The sequence below is a fragment of the Rutidosis leptorrhynchoides genome, chromosome 10 (assembly GCF_046630445.1).
Source record: "Rutidosis leptorrhynchoides isolate AG116_Rl617_1_P2 chromosome 10, CSIRO_AGI_Rlap_v1, whole genome shotgun sequence".
Classification (NCBI taxonomy): Eukaryota; Viridiplantae; Streptophyta; class Magnoliopsida; order Asterales; family Asteraceae; genus Rutidosis; species Rutidosis leptorrhynchoides.
The window spans coordinates 60,673,955-60,690,603 of NC_092342.1; the positions used below are offsets into that span (position 1 = coordinate 60,673,955).

A 16,649-nucleotide genomic window follows, 5' to 3' on the forward strand; every position below is an offset into this window, starting at 1 on the left:
CGTGCATGTGTCATTGATTTTGGAAAGGCCTGGGAAAGGCACTTGCCGTTAGCCAAATTTTCTTACAACAACAGTTATCACTCGAGCATTAATGCTGCACCTTTTGAAGTATTGTATGGCCGCAAGTGCCGATCTCCTATTTCTTGGGCCGAAGTAGGCGAAAAGCAAATCACCGGACCCGAGGTAGTCCACGAAACAACGGAGAAGATTGCTCATATTCAAGCTAGACTTAAGACTGCCCGTGATCGTCAAAAGAGTTATGCCGATCATAAACGTAAGGACTTTGAATTCAACGTGGGCGACCGTGTAATGTTAAAGGTTGCACCTTGGAAAGGTGTGATCTGTTTTGGAAAACGTGAAAAGTTAAACCCACGGTACATTGGTCCTTTTAAAATCTTGGAACGTGTTGGACCCGTTGCTTACCGTTTGGATCTACCAGCACAATTGAGCTCAGTTCATCCTACCTTCCACGTGTCAAACTTGAAGAAGTGTCTTGCTGCACCTGAACTTATCATACCACTTGAGGAACTTACAATTGATGACAAACTCCACTTTGTGGAAGAGCCTGTTGAAATTATGGATCGTGAGATCAAGACTTTGAAACGCAATAAGATTCCGATCGTCCGAGTACGATGGAATGCCAAACAAGGACCTGAGTTTACTTGGGAGCGAGAGGATCAAATGATGCGGAAGTATCCTCACCTTTTCCCGACTCCTCCATCTACCTCAGCTTAAAATTTCGGGACGAAATTTTCTTTAACAGGTGGGTAATGTAACGACCCTGAATTTTCCAACGTTTATTTATTAATAATTGTTATTATTAATACTTGTGATTTAACGAATGTATTGTTATACATTTACTTGTTACCATGATTGATTAACCGTACTTGACTTTTAAATGCCCGAAACGTCTTTGTGACACGCGAAACTTACACGAATAATATTTTCAAGTATTATTTACATTCATGATTAAGTTTTATTAATCATTTTGATTAACTATGGTTATTAGTTAATTACTTGGGCTTTAATTGGATTTATTTGCTAATTAATTGAACTTGGGCTTTTATTAGTGTTATGGACTCGTGATATTGGACTTATAAGCCCACCCTACACTTTAATGGATTCATTAGCCCATGTCTTTCATGTGTAAGTATTACTTAGAGTTGTAACTAGTTAGTTAACTTGCATAGAATCTAGTTACAACACAATCCCCATGCGTGCACCTCTTGTAAGCACCTTTTAAGCTTTAACACATGAAGAACTAGTAGACAATTGCCTCCCTCCCTCTTTTCTTGCTGCAGGCCGTGGCCTTTGATGGCCTTTAGAGGAGTTTTCATTTCATTTTTTTGTATTACTTCTACTTGCATTCTCATTCTCACACTTCACTTCAAACTTACCTCTTAACTTTTCTCTAATTTTCTCTCTAATTCTTGTAAGTATTATGAACAATTCTCCCTTCTTTCTCCTTGATAAAACCGAACCAAAACACCCCTTTAATCATCATCATTTACTTGTTGTTACTTGTTCTTTGATTATTGTTTTGTTACTTGTTGTAGTTGTTACTTACTTGTAGTTATTACTTACATGTTTTCAAGAATCAAACTTACTAGTTTCATTCTTCTTTTATCTTGTATTTACAAGAACACACAAGAACTAAACTTTCTAGTTTATGTTCTACATATATTGTTTCAAAAGATTGTAAGTTCATGTGTTGGAAATCATTACTTGTAAGTCATGTTTATAAACTTAAAGTTTACATTCTTAAAGATCAAACTTTGGTTTGAATCTTTAAAGTATGAACAACCCATGAACTAGTTAACTTGTTTATTTAATTTATCACTTCACTCTTGCACTTTAATTTCATGTTTGTTGGTTAAATGGTCAAGTATTACAAGTTAGTCTTGATCTCATACTTTCTTGAACTAAAATTAACTTTAAAAGTTCAAGAACATGTAAGTAAGCTTTCTTTAATTATAACTTTGTACACTTATGTTAGATCTAGACTTTTGAGTCTTGGATCTTCAAGATCAAACTAAGAACTATGTTCTACATCTTAAGATCTTGTTTAGTTAGTTTACTTTCAAGTTTATAGTTCAATATTACTTTTACATTTCATGTATGTGTTGAATCTAAGACTTTGAAGTAACTTTGGTTCATCAAAACACTTGCAACACTTAAGTGAGTTGTGCTTCATGTCTTAGACTTATACTTGGGTTATGATGGTCAAACCTTGGTGAAAATGATGCAAACACATCAACAAGTTGTACACTTGAAGCTATATGCATCAAGGATGAGAACCATGATAAGCATCGAGCACCAAGAACCACCGGAACCTACTGACCCTACTGTTTTACTGTTTTTGTGTCTGACCCGTAAGACCTGGGCTACTGTAATTATGATTTTCAGATAGCTCTGTTGTGATGCCCCGTACAAAACCATCATCAACAACAGGATCATTACAAGGTTAAGTACTATATGCTGTAATTAAAGAAGTTGCATTCACGATAAAAAGGTGATGTCATAACCGACATCAAATGTTTTACATTTCAAAAGCATGCTTCACTAAGTAGAAGCAAATAATAAGTGTATGTGACCACAATGGTCGTTACAAGTCATAGTTCAAAAGTACGAATGTTTGAATGCAAAATAAAGTAGTTCATGCGATGACAACTCTAAGCAGCGGGTGTCTACAGCACGACTAGTACACAGCGGAAGCTAACCTCAAGCACCTGAGAAAAACAAGATTAAAAACGTCAACACAAAGGTTGGTGAGCTATAGTTTAAGTATAACAGTATGTAAGGTAGGCCACGAGATTTCAGTGCTACAAAGAGCGTTTCAAAACAGTATGATAAAGTATATGTTAACCGTGGGCACTTGGTAACTAACTTAACGTTTGTACCCCCTGAAAGTACACTTGGCAAGTGCGTATGTCTACGAAGTATTAAACACTCATTAAATGCTAGCGTTACTAGCCCGAGTGGGGATGTCAAACCCTATGGATCCATATCTAAGATTCGCGTTCACCGGTTCAAAAACCAATGACTAAACGTCACCGAGCTAAAGGGAATGTTTATACCGTTGTATAACCCACACATATATAAGTTTAAGTACTCGTGCCTAGTATGTAAAACGTAAAATGCGCATGTATTCTCAGTTCCCAAAATAAGTTTAAAGTAAAAAGGGAATGCTATAACTCACAATGATATGTAGCGGTAAAGTAATAGTCGGGAAAGGTGTGCAAGTAAACGGTCCGAAGTCCTCAACCCAAGTCAAATAGTACTAAGTCATTAAATCATCTTAATAGGTTTAAAAGTATGTAATTAAGGTCTTAAGGGTCATCATCATTCATCATTAAACAAAAGGCGTAAAGTAGGTTTCGTTTATGAAAGTAGTTTAAAACAAAGTCTGACTTCAGTCAGTCACCACGGCCTCTACCCTTACTGAATTAAGGTGAGGTCAGTGGACATGGCTCCGTCTATGAGTCCCTTAAGTGTGGTAAAAATTCCAGAATCAAACTCATCTTCGTTTGACCGTGGCGACGGTCTAAGTGCGAGTAGGTCAGAAATTTCTGCACAACGTTAAAGGACATAGTGACGATCGGAGGGCCATAAATCCTAAACCGTAACTCGGATTAAGACGAGTCCTATATGAAAAGTTATCTACTCGAAAAGTTCTATCTAAAAATCAAGGTTAGAACAGCCCAGATCTACTGGTATGTTACATAAACATCAGATCAGTAGCTTTTGGACAGAAACAGTAAGTTTAAAAGGGTTCCGGTGGTCTTGGTGCTTGATGTTCATCATGGTTCTCATCCTTGATGCATATAGCTTCAAGTGTACAACTCATTGATGTATCTACATCATCTTAACCAAGTCTTGACCAGCATAACCCTAGTGCAAGTCTAAGACATGAAGCACAACTCACTTAAGAGTTGCATGTAGTTTGATGAACCAAAGTTACATCAAAGTCTTAGGTTTGACACTTACATGAACTATAAGGCTAATAATAAGTTACAAACTTGAAAATGAACTTATGAAATCAAGATCTTAAAATGTAGAACATAGTTCTTAGTTAGATCTTGAAGATCCAAGACTCAAAAGTCTAGATCAAGCATAAGTATACAAAGTTATAATTAAAAAGTTTCCTTTATATGTTCTTGAACTTTAAAGTTAACCTTAAGTTCAAGATTAATGAGATCAAAGTTAACTTGTAACATTTGACCAACAAGAACATAAATCATGAAATTAAAGTGCAAGAATGAAGTAGTAAACTAAGTAAACAAGTAAATTATTCATGGTTGTTCATACTTTAAAGATTCAAACCAAAGTTTGATCTTTAGAAAGTAAGCTTCTATTTTTACTTCATGAACTTCAAGTATGTCTTTCAACCATGAACTTTATAATCTTTTGAAACAAGTAAGGTAGAACATAACTAGATAGATTATGTTCTTGTTGTTCTTGTTATAACAAGATAAAATGAAGAATCAAACTAGTAAGTTTATTCTTGTAATCATGAAAGTAAGTAACAACAACAAAGTAAGTAACAATAAACTATAAGTAAGTAAGCTACAACAAGATCAAGTAACAAACAACAAAAGATTATAATGATTTAGGGGTGTTTAGGTTCGGTTTTACAAAGAAAAAGAAGAGGAGAAAAGTTCATAATTCTTACAAGTATGAGAGAAAAAGAGAGGAAAAGTTTGAGAGCAAATGAGTGTGTGTGAGAAGTGTGAAAGAATCAAGTGAAAGAAGTAATGAAATTTGAAACTAAAACACTCCTCATGGGAGCCTAAAACCGACGGCATCAAGGGGTGGGAGGGGTAAGGGATTTGTTTCTTGGTCACTAGCTTGTAAAGCTTACAAAAGTTGGTTATTGAATGGGTTTACATGGGGATAAGTTGCTAACTAGATTCTTAATGGTTCAAACTAACTAGTTCACATATAATTTGATACTTACACTTTCAAGACATGGGCTAAAGGTCCATTAATAATGTAGGGTGGGCTTGTAAGCCCAAAGTCAAGTGTCCATTAACTTAAAACAATCCCAAGTTCCAAAAATAACAAGTAAACCCAATTAAAGCCCAAGTAACTAACTAACAACCTTAGTTAATTAAAATGATTAATAAAACTAATCATGAATGTAAATAATACTTGAAAATATTATTCGTGCAAGTTCCGGGTGTCACAAAGACGTTTCGGGCAATTAAAGTCAAGTTCGGGCAATCATGGCAACATGTAAATGTAATAACGTACATCCGTTTTATCACACGTATTAATAATAATAATTATTAATAAATAAACGTTGGAAATTCCAGGGTCGTTACATTACCCACCTGTTAAAGAAAATTTCGTCCCGAAATTTAAGCTGAGGTAGATGGAGGAGTTGGGAAAAGGTGAGGATACTTCCGCATCATTTGATCCTCTCGCTCCCAAGTAAACTCAGGTCCTCGTTTGGCATTCCATCACACTCGGACGATCAGAATCTTGTTGCGTTTCAAAGTTTTGATCTCACGATCCATAATTTCAACAGGTTCTTCCACAAAGTGAAGTTTGTCGTCAATCGTAAGTTCCTCAAGTGGTATGATAAGTTCCGGTGCAGCAAGACACTTCTTCAAGTTTGACACATGGAAGGTAGGATGAACTGAGCTCAATTGCGCTGGTAGATCCAAACGGTAAGCAACGGGTCCAACCAGTTCCAAGATTTCAAAAGGACCAATGTATCGTGGGTTCAACTTTCCACGTTTTCTAAAACGGATCACACCTTTCCAAGGTGCAACCTTTAACATTACATGATCACCAACGTTAAATTCAAAGTCCTTACGTTTAAGATCAGCATAACTCTTTTGACGATCACGGGCAGTCTTAAGTCTAGCTTGGATCTGAGCAATCTTCTCCGTGGTTTCGTGGACTACCTCGGGTCCGGTGATTTGCTTTTCTCCTACTTCGACCCAACAAATAGGAGATCGGCACTTACGGCCATACAATGCTTCAAAAGGTGCAGCATTAATGCTAGAGTGATAACTGTTGTTGTACGAGAATTCGGCGAGTGGCAAATGTCTTTCCCAGGCCTTTCCAAAATCAATGACACATGCACGCAGCATGTCCTCCAAGGTCTGAATCGTTCGTTCACTTTGCCCGTCAGTCTGGGGATGATAATCAGTGCTCATGTCGAGACGAGTTCCCATGGCTTCTTGCAAAGAACGCCAAAATCTAGAAGCAAAACGGGGATCGGGATCTGAGATGATCGATAAAGGTACACCATGACGAGATACAACCTCTTTGATGTATAACTGAGCAAGTCTCTCCATTGTATCAGTTTCCTTCATCGCTAGAAAGTGTGCAGATTTGGTAAGGCGGTCAACAATAACCCAAATAGTATCGTATCCGCCCACCGTCTTTGGTAGCTTGGTGATGAAATCCATTGTTATCCGTTCCCACTTCTATTGTGGGATTTCTGGTTGTTGAAGTAAACCAGAAGGTCTCTGATGCTCGGCTTTAACCTTCGAGCAAGTCAAACACTTACCAACATAAGTCGCAACGTCCTTCTTAAGATTCGGCCACCAATACTGTTCTTTAAGGTCGTGGTACATTTTGCCCGCTCCAGGATGAATCGAATATCTCGATTTGTGTGCTTCATCAAGTATAAGGTTCCGTAGATCTCCATAAAGAGGTACCCAAATTCTTCCGGCACAACATCGGAGTCCAGACTCCCTAACCTCGAATCGAGAGACAAGTATGTTCAAATGTTCGTGAGATATATTCTCCTCCTTGAGAGCCTCAACTTGGGCTACTCTGATATGGCTATTGAGGTTCGAATGGATGGTGATGTTCAGAGCCCTAACACGAAGAGGTGCCGTCCTCTCCTTTCGGCTTAAAGCGTCAGCTACAACATTGGCCTTGCCAGGGTGATAACGGAGTTCACAATCGTAGTCGTTGAGCGTCTCGGTCCATCGACGTTGTCTCATATTCAGTTGTTTCTGATCAAAGATGTGCTGGAAACTCTTGTGATCGGTGAAGATAGTGCTCTTAGTTCCATACAAATAGTGTCTCCACAATTTAAGCGCAAAGACAACGGCTCCTAGTTCAAGATCATGTGTAGTGTAGTTCCGCTTGTGAATCTTCAATTGGCGGGAGGCATAGGCAATAACCTTTGATCGTTGCATCAGTACACAACCAAAACCACTCTTCGATGCATCACAATAAACAACAAAGTTGTCACTGCCTTCATGAAGTGATAGGATAGGTGCGGTGGTTAACTTCTTCTTCAAAGTTTGAAATGCTGATTCGTGTGCGGGTTCCCAAATGAACTTCTTGCCCTTGTGAGTCAGTGCGGTCAAAGGACACGCAATCAGAGAAAATCCTTCGATGAATCTTCGGTAATAACCGGCGAGACCTAGGAATTGGCGAATATGCGTCGGAGTAGTGGGGGTCTCCCACTTACTGATGGCTTCAATCTTGGCGGGATCAACTTTGATACCCTGGTCGCTTACAACATGACCCAAAAATTGTACTTCCTTCAACCAAAATTCACACTTGGAGAATTTGGCGTAAAGTTGCTCTTGTCTTAAGAGTTCAAACACTAATCAGAGGTGTTGCTCATGTTCTTCTTCGCTCTTAGAGTAGATGAGGATATCATCTATGAAGACGATAACAAACTTGTCCAAGTAAGGCTTGCAGACACGATTCATGAGGTCCATAAACACGGCAGGTGCATTTGTCAAACCGAATGGCATCACGAGAAACTCATAATGACCATAACGAGTCCTGAATGCAGTTTTCATCATGTCACTTTCCTTCACCCTCAGCTGGTGATATCCGGATCGCAAATCGATCTTTGAATAAACGCTCGATCCTTGTAGTTGATCAAAAAGATCGTCAATTCGTGGAAGAGGATACCGATTCTTGATAGTTAATTTGTTTAGTTCACGGTAGTCGATACACATACGGAAGGATCCATCCTTCTTCTTCACAAACAACACAGGTGCGCCCCAAGGCGAGAAACTTGGTTGGATAAATCCACGGTCTAACAGCTCTTGTAGTTGACTCTGTAATTCTTGCATCTCGGAAGGTGCGAGTCTATAAGGTGCGCGAGCTACAGGTGCAGCTCCTGGCACTAAGTCAATCTGAAACTCTACTGCTCTCTGCGGCGGTAATCCAGGCAATTCCTCTCGGAAGACATCGGAAAATTCGTTCACAATTCGAACGTCATTCACGCTCTTCACCTCAGTTTCTACCGCTTTCACATGTGCTAGGACAGCAAAACGTCCCTTCTTCATAATCTTTTGCGCTTTCACGCAACTAATGAGGTTCAACTTCGAGGTACATCTCTCTCCATAGACAACCAGTGGTTCGCCATCTCCTTGTGGTATGCGAAGTGCTTTATCTCCGTAGATTATATCGGCCTTTATCTTGCTCAACCAATCCATACCGACGATCACGTCAAAACTTCCCAGTTTGATAGGTATCAAATCAATTTTGAAATCTGCACCAGCTATGTTGATAATAGCTCCACGACTAATATGGTCAACCTTTTCAAGTTTTCCATTTGCGACCTCGACAAGCATACTTTCTTTTAACGGGACTAATGACCAATTAATCTTATCGCAAAAATGTCTACATACATAACTTCTATCCGCACCAGTATCAAACAAGACAGAAGCTAAAAGATTGTTGATTGTGAATATACCTATCACCAAGTCGGGGTTATCGCGTGCATCCCTTGCATTAACATTAAAAGCTCGTCCACGGGGTGGTCCGCCATCTTTTCTCTTGTTGGGGCATGCGTTTCTGAAATGACCCGTCTGCCCGCATTCGTAGCACTTCTTCGGCCCATTGGTGTTTGGCTTCCCATTCAAAGTAGTGACCTTGCAGTCCTTCTCGATGTGCCCAGCCCGTTGGCACTTCTCACAGACAACATTGCAATACCCAGTGTGGTGTTTGTAACATCGCTTGCATTGAGGTAAGGTTCCTTTGTAGTTCGGGTTGGTGTTGGTGTTGTTGTTGGGATTAGGGTTTCCACCGTTGTTGTGCCTCTTGGCGGGGGTTTGATCGTAGTTTCTCCCCCTGTTGTTGTTGTTGTTGTTGTTGTGGTTGTTGTGGTTGTTGTGGTTGTTGTCCCATTTCCTTTTTTCGCTACTACCAGCCTCAAATTTAGCCTTCTCCGGCTCATCAATAAGAATCTGATTCATGAGAGTATGCGCCATGCGCATTGCTTCGGGAACAGTCGGTGGTTTGGATGAGGTGACATTCCCCTTGATGGACTTAGGAAGTCCCCAAAAGTATCGCTCCATTCGTTTGAATTCGGGGGTGACCATAGTTGGACACATCAGCGCTAACTCCAAAAACCTACGGTTGTAGCTGTCAAGATCGTTTCCTACGGCCTTATGTTGCATGAATTCAATCTCCATCTTTTGAACCTCAGTTCTCGGACAGTATTCCTCAATCATAGCACATTTAAACTCTTCCCAAGGCGTAGCATACGCCTCATCGATTTCTTGCGCTTGGGCCATGGTATTCCACCATGTAAGCGCACCATCAGAAAGCGTGCAAGAAGCAAACTTGGTTTTATTATCCTCTGAACAGTTGCTAACTCGGAATACTGATTCAAGTTTCTCAAACCATCTAGTGAGACCAACCAGTCCCTCGGTGCCGCTGAAGTTATGCGGTTTGCAGCTCTGGAATTCCTTGTAAGTACACCCATTTCGAACGGGTGGGATAACTGGTGGTGGTGGCGGTGGAACTTGAAGATTTCTTTCTGCTAGGGCTGCAGCGACCCGTTCGTTGATCATGTCCTCAATCTGGGCGGCGGTAGGTGTGGATCTTCCGTTAGCCATGGTATTCTAAACAAAAATTTTGACTCAAGTCAAAATCCATTATGCAAGTAGTAATAATACAGTATATAGTGACCAACATGGAATCAAAACATCACATGTTATTAAATAATGTATCTAGGTACAAATACCACAGAATCATCGTACAGCAATGTAAATAGAACATCGTGCAAGAATTAAATAACGCAAAGTTCCATTCATTAATAATAATAAGTTTCATACATCTGAATAAGTTCGTACAATACATATGAAATACATGAAACTATATCTAGATTACATCATGAAATCTAAATACAAGGTCCTACGGTGAAGGCGAGTGAACTGCTCCTCGAGCCAACTGCTCCTCGAGCTCAGTGACTCGAGCTCGGAGAGTCTCAATCTCCCTCATCAGTTCCTCGTTAGAGGGAGCTGGTGGGGCAGGCGGTGCAGGTGGTGCGGGTGGTGCCGGTGGTGCTGATGTAGATGGTCCGGCTCCGGATGTAGACGGTACGTCCCTAGATGTAAGTGGTCCGTATCTAAATCTTGGTGGTACGGTTCCAGGAATAGTCAATACGTAACGGGGAACCTTACGTATCTGTGGGTCGGCAGGGTATGGCACAACTCGTTTACGAGCAGTAACCCTACGACGATGGCCAAATGCGTCAGTAAAAGCATGACCTCCATTCACCCCTGGAATGACGGTGCCGTCGAAACGGTACCGCTTCTTCGGCGGGGTGGAGGGTGCCTGAATAGGTCTATCAGCAGGATCCTCATCATCGCTGGAGTCGTCTGATGATGAAGAATCGGCGGATGATGAGTCATCCGAATTGTGTGGTGGTGACACTGGTGGCTGAGCTGGTAATCCGAAGCGTCCGAAGGCGGCCAACATCTGTCTGTGTCTGCCTGGCGGAATCACGACTAAACGTCCGTCAGGAGTGCGTCGGCAAGGCGTGCGCATGTGGTTACGAAACGGCCCTTCCCCGAACTCCGCGGGGATCTCAATACCACCAATGCGGGGCTGTGACCTCGAGGGTCCGGGAGCAGACACTGGGGTAGGTGCACTAGTACCAGATCCGGAAGTAGAAGCGCCGGGATCACTAGTGGGTGTCGAGGCCGGTGTATCGGCAGTAGCAGCAGCAGGTGTAGCAGTAGGTAGGGCGACGGGGTCTGAGTCTGTACTGCCCGAAATGCCAGTAGGTGGAACATCCGACATCTGAACAAGGAAAAATAAATTTTCCATGTCAGTATGTCATAAAGCAAGCAATTAATAGGCCAACAGTTTAAATCATGTATAACAGTAACTAGCATGGCAATAACAGAAATTCGTATGAAAGTAGCATGCAATCAAAAGCAAGTAGCATCATGCAGTAGTGATATCATGTAGTAGCATACGCCATATAGCAGAAAAAGTAAGCATTAACATGTAGTAAGCTCAGCGGAAACAAGTAAACTAGCAAGTTGTAGATTAGTCCTATTAGTGAATCCTACTCGGGTCGGTCTTAGACTCACTAATGCAACCTAATTCCCTACAACCAATGCTCTGATACCAAATGTGATGCCCCGTACAAAACCATCGTGTACGAATCATCAACAACAGGATCATTACAAGGTTAAGTACTATATGCTGTAATTAAAGAAGTTGCATTCACGATAAAAAGGTGATGTCATAACCGACATCAAATGTTTTACATTTCAAAAGCATGCTTCACTAAGTAGAAGCAAATAATAAGTGTATGTGACCACAATGGTCGTTACAAGTCATAGTTCAAAAGTACGAATGTTTGAATGCAAAATAAAGTAGTTCATGCGATGACAACTCTAAGCAGCGGGTGTCTACAGCACGACTAGTACACAGCGGAAGCTAACCTCAAGCACCTGAGAAAAACATGCTTAAAAACGTCAACACAAAGGTTGGTGAGCTATAGTTTAAGTATAACAGTATGTAAGGTAGGCCACGAGATTTCAGTGCTACAAAGAGCGTTTCAAAACAGTATGATAAAGTATATGTTAACCGTGGGCACTTGGTAACTAACTTAACGTTTATACCTCCTGAAAGTACACTTGGCAAGTGCGTATGTCTACGAAGTATTAAACACTCGTTAAATGCTAGCGCTACTAGCCCGAGTGGGGATGTCAAACCCTATGGATCCATATCTAAGATTCGCGTTCACCAGTTCAAAAACCAATGACTAAACGTTACCGAGCTAAAGGGAATGTTTATGCCGTTGTATAACCCACACATATATAAGTTTAAGTACTTGTGCCTAGTATGTAAAACGTAAAATGCGCATGTATTCTCAGTTCCCAAAATAAGTTTAAAGTAAAAAGGGAATGCTATAACTCACAATGATATGTAGCGGTAAAGTAGTAGTCGGGAAAGGTGTGCAAGTAAACGGTCCGAAGTCCTCAACCTAAGTCAAATAGTACTAAGTCAGTAAATCGTCTTAATAGGTTTAAAATTATGTAATTAAGGTCTTAAGGGTCATCATCATTCATCATTAAACAAAAGGCGTAAAGTAGGTTTCGTTTATGAAAGTAGTTTAAAACAAAGTCTGACTTCAGTCAGTCACCACGGCCTCTACCCTTACTGAATTAAGGTGAGGCCAGTGGCCATGGCTCCATCTATGAGTCCCTTAAGTGTGGTAAAAATTCCAGCAGCAAACTCGTCTTCGTTTGACCGTGGCGACGGTCTAAGTGCGAGTAGGTCAGAAATTTCTGCACAACGTTAAAGGACATAGTGACGATCGGAGGGCCATAAATCCTAAACCGTAACTCGGATTAAGATGAGTCCTATATGAAAAGTTATCTACTCGAAAATTTCTATCTAAAAATCAAGGTTAGAACAGCCCAGGTCTACTGGTCTGTTACAGAAACATCAGATCAGTAGCTTTTGGACAGAAACAGTAAGTTTAAAAGGGTTCCGGTGGTCTTGGTGCTTGATGTTCATCATGGTTCTCATCCTTGATGCATATAGCATCAAGTGTACAACTCATTGATGTATCTACATCATCTTAACCAAGTATTGACCATCATAACCCTAGTGCAAGTCTAAGACATGAAGCACAACTCACTTAAGAGTTGCATGTAGTTTGATGAACCAAAGTTACATCAAAGTCTTAGGTTTGACACTTACATGAACTATAAGGCTAATAATAAGTTACAAACTTGAAAATGAACTTATGAAATCAAGATCTTACAATGTAGAACATAGTTCTTAGTTAGATCTTGAAGATCCAAGACTCAAAAGTCTAGATCAAGCATAAGTATACAAAGTTATAATTAAAAAGTTTCCTTTATATGTTCTTGAACTTTAAAGTTAACCTTAAGTTCCAGATTAATGAGATCAAAGTTAACTTGTAACATTTGACCAACAAGAACATAAATCATGAAATTAAAGTGCAAGAATGAAGTAGTAAACTAAGTAAACAAGTAAATTATTCATGGTTGTTCATACTTTAAAGATTCAAACCAAAGTTTGATCTTTAGAAAGTAAGCTTTAAAGTTTACTTCATGAACTTCAAGTATGTCTTTCAACCATGAACTTTATAATCTTTTGAAACAAGTAAGGTAGAACATAACTAGATAGATTATGTTCTTGTTGTTCTTGTTATAACAAGATAAAATGAAGAATCAAACTAGTAAGTTTATTCTTGTAATCATGAAAGTAAGTAACAACAACAAAGTAAGTAACAATAAACTATAAGTAAGTAAGCTACAACAAGATCAAGTAACAAACAACAAAAGATGATGATGATTTAGGGGTGTTTAGGTTCGGTTTTACAAAGAAAAAGAAGAGGAGAAAAGTTCATAATTCTTACAAGTATGAGAGAAAAAGAGAGGAAAAGTTTGAGAGCAAATGAGTGTGTGTGAGAAGTGTGAAAGAATCAAGTGAAAGAAGTAATGAAATTTGAAACTAAAACACTCCTCATGGGAGCCTAAAACCGACGGCATCAAGGGGTGGGAGGGGTGAGGGATTTGTTTCTTGGTCACTAGCTTGTAAAGCTTACAAAAGTTGGTTATTGAATGGGTTTACATGGGGATAAGTTGCTAACTAGATTCTTAATGGTTCAAACTAACTAGTTCACATATAATTTGATACTTACACTTTAAAGACATGGGCTAAAGGTCCATTAATAATGTAGGGTGGGCTTGTAAGCCCAAAGTCAAGTGTCCATTAACTTAAAACAAGCCCAAGTTCCAAAAATAACAAGTAAACCCAATTAAAGCCCAAGTAACTAACTAACAACCTTAGTTAATTAAAATAATTAATAAAACTAATCATGAATGTAAATAATACTTGGAAATATTATTCGTGCAAGTTCCGGGTGTCACAAAGACGTTTCGGGCAATTAAAGTCAAGTTCGGGCAATCATGGCAACATGTAAATGTAATAACGTACATCCGTTTTATCACATGTATTAATAATAATAATTATTAATAAATAAACGTTGGAAATTCCAGGGTCGTTACATCTGTTCGAGTAGATAACTTTTCATATAGGACTCGTCTTAATCCGAGTTACGGTTTAGGATTTATGGCCCTCCGATCGTCACTATGTCCATTTAACGTTGTGCTGAAAATTCTGACCTACTCGCACTTAGACCGTCGCCACGGTCAAACGAAGACGAGTTTGCTTCTGTAATTTTTACCACAACTAAAGGACTCATATACGGAGCCATGACCACTGGTCTCACCTTATTTCAGTAGGTATAGAGGCCGTGGTGACTGACCGAACTCAGCCTTTGTTTTAAATTCGTTTCATGAACGAAACTTACTTTACACCTTTTGTTTAATGATGAATGATGATGACCTTTAAGACCTTATTTACATACTTTTAAACCTATTCAGACGATTTACTGACTTAGTACTATTTGACTTAGGTTGAGGACCCGTTTGGACAACCTTCATTACTTGCTTACTTTCCGAGTCATACTTTACCGCTACTTTATCATTGTGAGTTATAGCATTTCCTTTTTACTTTAACTATTTTGGGAACTGAGAATACATGCGCATTTTTCTGTTTTACATACTAGGCACGAGTACTTAAACTTATATATGTGTGGGTTATACAACGGCATAAACATTCCCTTTAGCTCGGTAACGTTTAATCATTGGTTTTTGAACCGTGAACGTGAATCTTAGATATGGATCCATAGGGTTTGACATCCCCACTCGGGCTAGTCGCGCTAGCATTTAACGAGTGTTTAATACTTCGTAGACATACGCACTTGCCAAGTGTACTTTCAGGGGGTATAAACGTTAAGTTAGTTACCAAGTGCCCACGGTTAACATATACTTTACCATACTGTTTTGAAACGCTCTTTGTAGCACTGAAATCTCGTGGTCTACCTTACTTACTGTTATACTTAAACTATAGCTCACCAACCTTTGTGTTGACGTTTTTAAGCATGTTTTTCTCAGGTGCTTAAGGTTATTTGCTTCCGCTGTCGTGCTAGTCTTGCCGTAGACACCCGCTGCTCTAGTGTTATCACCGCATGAACTGTTTATCTTGCATTCAAACTTTAATACATTTGAAACTATGTTTTGTAACGACCTAAGGGTCACATACATTTATTCATGCTTGCTATTCGTAGAAGCATACTGTTGGTGTAAAACAATTGACGTCGGTTATGATGTCATCTTTTTATCGTGAATGCAACTTCTTTTATTACAGCATGTAGTACTTAACCTTGTAATGATCCTGTTGTTGATGATTCGTACACGATGGTTTTGTACGGGGCATCGCATATATATATATATATATATACACACACACACACACACACATATCTATTTACAATTAATTGTTCGTGAATCGTTGGATCAGTCGAAGGTCAATTGAATATATGAACATAGTTCCAAGATTTTCGAGTCTCAACATTACGGTCTTTGTTTATCATGTCGAAAACATATAAAAATTAAGTTTAAATTTGGTCGAAAATTTTCGGGTCGTCACAAATTTCATGCCACTAAATAGTTCTTTCACAAGATAGCATACTAGAGTAATAGGTACATAATATTTTTATTTAGTGTTAGCCACATGGTTTCGTTTGAAGTATCCACACATCGTGTATAAGCAGTACGTATCACTTTTTTTTTAATTTGGTTAACGTTATAGCATACCAAATTGTGTACCCCGCTTTTTTTTTTTAATTCGGTTGAAGTACCCCGCTTTTTATAACCAAATTGTGTACAATTAAGACAAGTGGTTAACGTTATAGCATACCACTAACTCAAAACATTACTTACATTATATGTATTTGTGTAAACATGTAAATGAAAGCGTACAACTATGTTATTTGCAGCATGGCCCAGACGGATGTTCAATTGACATAGTAGAAGCTTGCGCAATCGATGTGTTGTATCAACATGTATAGTTTTAGTTTATTAGTTTTTTTCTATAACAATAACATGTCATTTTTTTCGTCTCTCATGGTTTGAACTTACAGATCATGAGTTTAAGTTTCATCTATTGAAATGTACATATGAGTTTAGATGTCCTACGTGTTTCTTAGCAGCAAAGCGCGTTTTTGGATGCCACTTCGGTTTGTATGCTCCAAAAACATGAAGTAAAATGTGTCGTCTAAATGATTACATACACAAATGTATACATATATGATTGTCGTTTTTGGAGGCTATAATTGTTTTTGGCTGTAGTTTGTGTGCCCCAAAAAACATGAAGTAAAATGTGCTGTCTAAATCGATAGCTTGCGTTAAAATCGCATAAACCTTAAAGAAGCAACGCGCGAACCCTCAACTCTTGTTCTTAAACAATCTCTTGGTATGCTATTCTTTACTTTGATGTAAAAAGTCAAATTTAATATTTCAATTTAGTCAGCG

At 39.1% G+C, this 16,649-nt stretch overlaps 1 long non-coding RNA gene across 1 annotated transcript in view; it reads left to right on the forward strand.

Annotated features, from left to right (window-relative positions):
• LOC139871648 (uncharacterized) overlaps positions 1 to 16,444 on the forward strand; it is an 86,486-nt gene extending 70,042 nt beyond the window's left edge. Inside the window, exon 4 of the long non-coding RNA XR_011766714.1 lies at positions 16,115 to 16,444. This is a non-coding gene — a long non-coding RNA (uncharacterized lncRNA). The remainder of the gene's footprint in view (positions 1 to 16,114) is intronic.
• The last annotated feature ends 205 nt before the right edge of the window (positions 16,445 to 16,649 follow it).